This window comes from Borostomias antarcticus, assembly GCF_949987555.1.
Source record: "Borostomias antarcticus genome assembly, chromosome: 6".
In the NCBI taxonomy this organism is placed as follows: domain Eukaryota; kingdom Metazoa; phylum Chordata; class Actinopteri; order Stomiiformes; family Stomiidae; genus Borostomias; species Borostomias antarcticus.
In genome coordinates, this window is record NC_140239.1 from 19793671 (window position 1) to 19800296 (window position 6626).

The following is a 6626-nucleotide window of genomic DNA, read 5'->3' on the forward strand; positions in this document are numbered from 1 at the left end:
ACTGAGAATGCTAAGCTTCAACATAAAAAGTACACCTACATGTAGCAGGCATACAAAAATCAGCAAAGCACTGTGGGAATACAAAACCATGATGACGTGTGTGAGTTGAGTTATATTCGGTCATGACTGGCCTGTGTGTGCAATAATGTAAAACATGCAGGGGGGAGAGGGAGGAGGAGGAGGAGGAGGAAGAAGATGTGTATTCAATGTAAGTCATTATGGGTACTTACAGGGAATTCTTAGACCGTTGCAGAATGCAGCCTAATCTCTGAGCTCAGCCCTCTGGTCCTGACAACATATGATCTCATTCCACTGGCTTCCGGAATCCCTGATTTAAAAAAAACATGACAGATGACAGAGTGGAGTTCTAATCAGAGAGTGTGTATTCCGGAATTCTCATTATAGGAACACCATGGGCACGTTAAGTAGCTGAGCAGCTCAGTTGCGCTCAGTGAGAAGAATTCACTTAACGGGTTGCTCAGTTACGCTCAGACTGATCTGAGCAGTTTTGAACTACGATCGGTCTGAGCCAAACCACATTATAGTCATCATCATCACCTGAGCCCAAAAAAACAAGGTTGGATGCCGAAAGGAGGCTCGTACACATGATTGACAACAGGTGAAAAGCTCTCGTCTCCTAGCAACTCAGCGCTCAGTTGGAGCAGAACGTGAAGTGGTTTTGAAAATCGCTCAGCGCTCACATTGAGCATTATAATGCACGCGCTCAGCTACTTAACGCGCCCCATGTTCTCCCCTACACCAGGGAGGATAGACACAGGCTTAATAATACCCTCACAAAATACTGTACTACATAGCCTAATACATAATTCAGTGACATGAGCAAACATGGAGAATGAAATCAGAAGGGGATAAGCGTTCTTCATGACATTTTTAAGCAGTATGACCCCAGTTCAAGTCCAATAACAAAACATTCAGCCGTGTCCTGTAGTAGACCTGGTTCATCCTATCACATTCACACTCTGTCTCCTCTCAGAATATCATGGTACAGAAACCAGGTGTTAAATAGTTTTCTGTTGACAGGGTAGTCTATCCAACTCTACCACAGACAACATGAGGAGAAATAGCTCACAGACCGAAGCGCCCAGGCAAACCACTAGGAAGACTCAGAGACACGTTCTCCTGCATGTGGTTCCCAACAGGAAATTATCACTATCTATTTTCCCAACTGTTGGAATGTGATGTCACAGACTGGACATTCTCATCCTAGCATCTTTATCTGGAGGGCTGTAGTATGGGGTCAATCATCACCCACGACCCTCCAGGAAACCCCTCCCTCCTGCTGCTTGCCTTGCAGGCAGTGAGGCACCATTACAGATTAGGAGGCAGCACGGCAGCAGTGCAAGGAACAGGATAGTATGTAACAGGAAGGACAGGTTAAATGTGTAGCAACAGGAGGGACAAATTAGTGTGTAACACCATGAGGGACAGGTTAGTGTGTAGCACCAGGAGAGACAGGTTAGTGGCTGCGTTCCGAATCGTATACTACCCTACTATATAGTATGCCAAAACAGGATGTAGTATGTCCCAATACATAGTATGCCATATGCAGTATGGCAAAAATACCAGGATGTCCTACTACATTCGGTCGTATTTTGCAGTATGCAAGCCAGCTGGCTTTTCTGGCTATTCTGACCCACAATCCTGTGCGCAGCGGAAATGTGCGTCACATGTGCGAGTCGTGACAGCTGTAGAGGAATGTCGCGTTATGGACAGCGACGGATGTGGGCAAATTTCAAGGTGCAATGTTATAACAAGGTAGTATGTCGGATTGGATGCCTACTGCTTGCAAAGTACGTACTTTCTAAGGGCAGCTGTAGTAGGTACTGGTAGTAAGAAGTAGAAGTATGCGATTCGGAACGCAGCCGGTGTGTAACAGGAGAGATAGGTTAGTGCAAAACAACAGAAGGGACAGGTTAGTGTGTAACACCAGGAGGGACAGGTTAGTATGTAACACCAGGAGGGACAGGATAGTGTGCAGCACCAGGAGGGACAGGTTAGTGTGCAACACCAGGAGGGACAGGATAGTATACAGGAGAGACAGGTTAGTGTGCAGCACCAGGAAGGACAGATTAGTGTGTAACACCAGGAGGGAAAGGTTAGTGTATAGTACCAGGAGAGATAGGTTAGTATGTAGCACCAGTATTATGTGGGCTACTCCCCTAGTAGACCCTGAGGCGTCCAATTCAAGGATTCATTTTTAATGATATAGAGGGGCGGGTGGAAGGAAAACGGGAGGGAGGGGAAGAGAGAAGAGAGGATTCTACGTGGCTGACGGAAACCCAACAGGCCCATGGGTCCCCAGACCAGGTGCAGCGTGTGTGTTTAAGAAAATGAAACTCCCTGTAAGCAGCCTGTTGTTACGAGTTGCATTTTTCATTAATCATACAAGTATTTAAGGAACAATTACAGAGAATCAACAACCAGGCTACTATACAATAAGATGAACCTTACACACTTTTAAATGTTTGACATTCAAAGGAGGTGTTGAACATATGAATACTGGACTTGAGACAGATCTGAGAGCAGACAGGTTTGTGTTCACTCAGACCTCGTCCCTCCATTCATTTTCTACTCATGAGTTATGACTGTAAACACTCTTAGCTAGTGAGCTGTTGGTCACGTTCATATGATGTTAAGTAGATGTAATCAGCGGATTACTGGGTTATGTTAATACCTGAGAGAAACACTTCCAACAACAATCTACAGTGCAGAGCCCCCCCCCCCCCAGAAGCACCGGCCTGCGATTAACAAAGGGGACTAGAATAGGCTCCTTCTCAGAGAAACTGGCTGAATTCATATTGAAATTGGGATTCCTTCCAGGTTCCAACATGCAGGTGTTCAAACAGTGGACCGGAGGGGAGGATGGGCTGATGATGTCACTGCTTACATGTATAACCGAGTGAAATGTGGAGTAGCTGGTGAAACTCACTCCTTAAAGGAGCGCTGACAGTCCCTCCAAGAGGGAAATCCCTATTGGCGCAATTGTCTACGCATCCATCTCCCAAGCGGGAGACCCAGGTTCTAATCCCACCCTGGGAATGCCAAAACGTGTGGGTTACACATGGTAATGGACAAAGGGGAGACTAGCCTATCAAAGCAGTTCAAAGACATTGCCATTAAGACCAAGGGATACAAGGTTAAGACCATACATTTAAGCCAATGTCATGCACACTGATTGCACTTTGGGCATACATGTCCTTCAACATTCTGTATCACCAATTAGTGACACTTCACTAATTAGGGAAGTTCCTAAGTCTCTTTCATCCACTTTCCATATCTAGTCATGAGCTATTATAGATCTTAGGCCAACCGTGGTGCTAGATTGACTGACGCCGGAGGGGGCGTTTTGGGCATACATTATGCAAAGTTGAGATACTGACATAACATCATGGTGATAACATCTGGGACTGTTAAAACAGACTAGGTATGTATCTAGCCTAAATGTAAAATTTAACGTTAGCATGGCATTACTATAGCCTAGTCCAGGGCCAAGAAGCTAACCTTACAGTAAAACAGGGTCATAAAGCTAGCCCTGGTGGACAGGTCTATGACTAGCTAGTAACGCCAGCTAATGTGGACCTGGTTGTGTGTGTATGTGTGTGTGCGTGTGCGTGTGTGTGTGCGTGTGTGTGTGTGTGTGTGTGTGTGTGGGAGGGGGGTAGCTTAGCACGTAACCCTGTTACAATACGGTTATACGCGGTAATAAAAGTTATTCTTCAACATGCCATTTTCATTGAAACATTGCGCAACAGCTCAATGTTTCCCATTAATGCAATGGCATGGTCATGGAATGTCTACACTGCTAGCTTAGCTAGCTACTAGCATTGGCTAGCCTGTCCAATTTGGCCAGAGGTTTGGTGGTCCACTGGCTGCACTAACGTTTTGCATATAACTGGCAACGTAGACAGCTATTCATTTAGAAAATGTATAATTTTAGAGCATTATAAAAGATCATTATAGCAAGTGTGAAAACCTGCATAGTCCCTTACGTTATCCCGATGAAGAGTTCGCTGTTTGGTGCAAGTCGGTGTGAGGAGCAGTGCCTTTCCCTGTTGTTTGGAGACAGGAATTCCACAGGAAGGAACTCCCGTGGCGTCGTATCCATGTGTGGGAGGTCTCGGTATCAACGTGGGTAGAGCTGGCAGGCAGGGCTGGCAGGCACGCATAGGAAGGAATGATGATGTGACGAATCTAGGCAGAAAATAGAGACCTGAGGCGTTTAATAAAAAGACATAACATGGTCCAAAAACAAAACGCAAGCTGTTCTGTCAATCAATTTCCGTGTAAACCCTAGTATATGAAATACTATCAACAAATGTCAATAATTTAAAGTGCGGTAGAGGGGAGACAGTGACAGACAGTGAGGCAGACAGAGAGGCGGACGGATGGACGGACGGACGGACAGACAGACAGACAGACAGACAGACAGACGGACAGACGGACGGACGGACGGACGGACGGACAGACAAGACAGACAGACACACTATGCATTTTGCGGGTTTGTGGTTTTATCTGTGGCTCTGATTGTCTGATTGTATCAAAATACACCACCCATTGTGTAGCCTACGTTCTAACTCAATATACAACGTCTCTAGCAAAGTGGTTTGCAAATAGCGTTTAACTTTAGATGAATTGAATGCAGCTCAGTCGCCGCTTTTAGCAACTGGACTTGTAGTTTTCTGACCCAATCATTCCTATGCAAAACATTGGTCTGTGTAAGAATGTAAACTACAACTCCCATCAGGCGATGTCCTGTCCATCTCGGAGGTGTTGGTGTCAATATGGCCGTTGTCAATCAGACAAAGGCAAAACAGTTCGCTGATTGAAATCAAGTAACTAGCTATCTAGCTTCTAGAGCCGTGTATTTATTGTCGATCTATGTATATAGTTGAATATTGACATTGTCCACACTGCTTGTGGTGTTGTAATATTTGATGGTCAAGGGTACGGCGGCTCATCGAGAATCATAAGGTAAGGTCTTTTTAGTATGTCTCAAGCTAACATTAGCTAGCCAGATAGATAGCGTTAGCTAGTCTAGCACTAAATGTGTCAACACCACAGGGCTGTCTATTTTCTGGTAGTGGTCAGTGGTATGGTTTGGTATATACATGCACATTTTGCATTTTTGGGCTATGTATTTGTAGTATTAGCTAGTTCATTGAGATAGATTAGCCAGCTAGCTAGACAGTCGACTAGTTAGAGCGCTTTGGAATACATTTTGGACCCTGCTTTGATTTATCCGTCCAGTGAATAGTCCAGCTATCCAGCTGGGTTCATTTGCTATCTAGTTAGGTAAACTGATATCAATGATCGCTAGCTAAGTCATTTGGAAAGAGTTAACTAGGAAGGAACGACACTGGTTTGTCGATCATACGGATTTGTATGACTAGGAATGGATGCCATGTCCTGTGTCAATGCAAATGCATGCAACGTTGGTATACTGTAGCTAACGTTATCTCGCATCGGATCTGTGCAGAATGTTATGGCATGCATGTTATACTAGCTAGCTTGCAAACAATACTGTAGCAGTACTAGCCAAGTGAGTCCATATCAAGAAGATATAACGTTAGATACAAAAAGTGAGCTAGCTGAGTTGAGCTAAAGCCAGCTTGTATGGGTCTTAGCCCAGCCAGCCATTAGGGCGTTCCGCAGATGTAAAGCCATGCGGCTGCATTGATGCTATCAGATTAACCCAGCTATAGATTTAGATCAAGATGTGTAGCCAATAGCCTACATGTCTCATTAGATAATGTATATAGTAGAACATAATGTATCTAGCTATAGCATTATATGGCATAGTACTTAATAATATGATGGTTATATTATTACCTAGGCTTATTGCTAGTCATGTGTGCACCCATGCATGATGCACTTTTATTGTCAAAGGGGAAATGCAGGCTATATTAAAATACATGTGCATACTGTATGGGTGCACACATGATTAGATCCAGATAGTCTAGATATTTAGCCTCCATATGTTTTTTTACTCTTCCATAAAGCAGTATCATTGGCCACCAACAGAGAGGTTGAAACAGACACGGTCACAGTCTAAAATTGAGCAATATAATTTAGCAAAGCTGAGAAACAGCCGACATCATGTTGATGGTGTTAGACTCCAGTTGCGTGTGAATAGTGCCTTTAGCATGCCATAGTGATACACTAGCTAATATACGATAGATAGATAGATAGATAGATAGATAGATAGACTTTATTAATCCCCCCAATGGGGAAATTCATATGTGGTTGCAGCTAAAACAAGACCCACAAGTAACAACATAAAAACACTAAATGCAACAAAACTTGCCAGTACAATGGTCTCTGTCAATATCGGTTAAAAGATATGATCTATAGTGGCTATGTCTTATCTGAGCAGAGCTGGTTGATTCCAGGGTATCTTAGTGTAGCTTGGTGATTTAAGACCACGGTGTGTGCCATCTGCTTTTGACAACACAGCTCTAAAGGACTGGGTCTCTTTCTCTGTGGCCAATATTTTAGAAGGGAGATGACTTAAGAGAGATGACAGTCATGATTTTCTGCCCATCCTAAATCCTCCCATGCTAGTATGCTGTTCTCTCTTCTGTATGTGCATGCTTTGTGTGTGTGTG

At 44.0% G+C, this 6626-nt stretch overlaps 1 protein-coding gene across 2 annotated transcripts in view; it reads left to right on the plus strand.

Annotated features, from left to right (window-relative positions):
- Positions 1 to 4832: 4832 nt before the first annotated feature.
- hmbox1b (homeobox containing 1 b) overlaps positions 4833 to 6626 on the plus strand; it is an 11135-nt gene continuing 9341 nt past the window's right edge. For both annotated transcript variants that reach the window (XM_084439279.1, XM_084439281.1), the window contains exon 1: positions 4833 to 4992. The gene's annotated coding sequence lies outside the window, so the exon portion shown is untranslated. The remainder of the gene's footprint in view (positions 4993 to 6626) is intronic.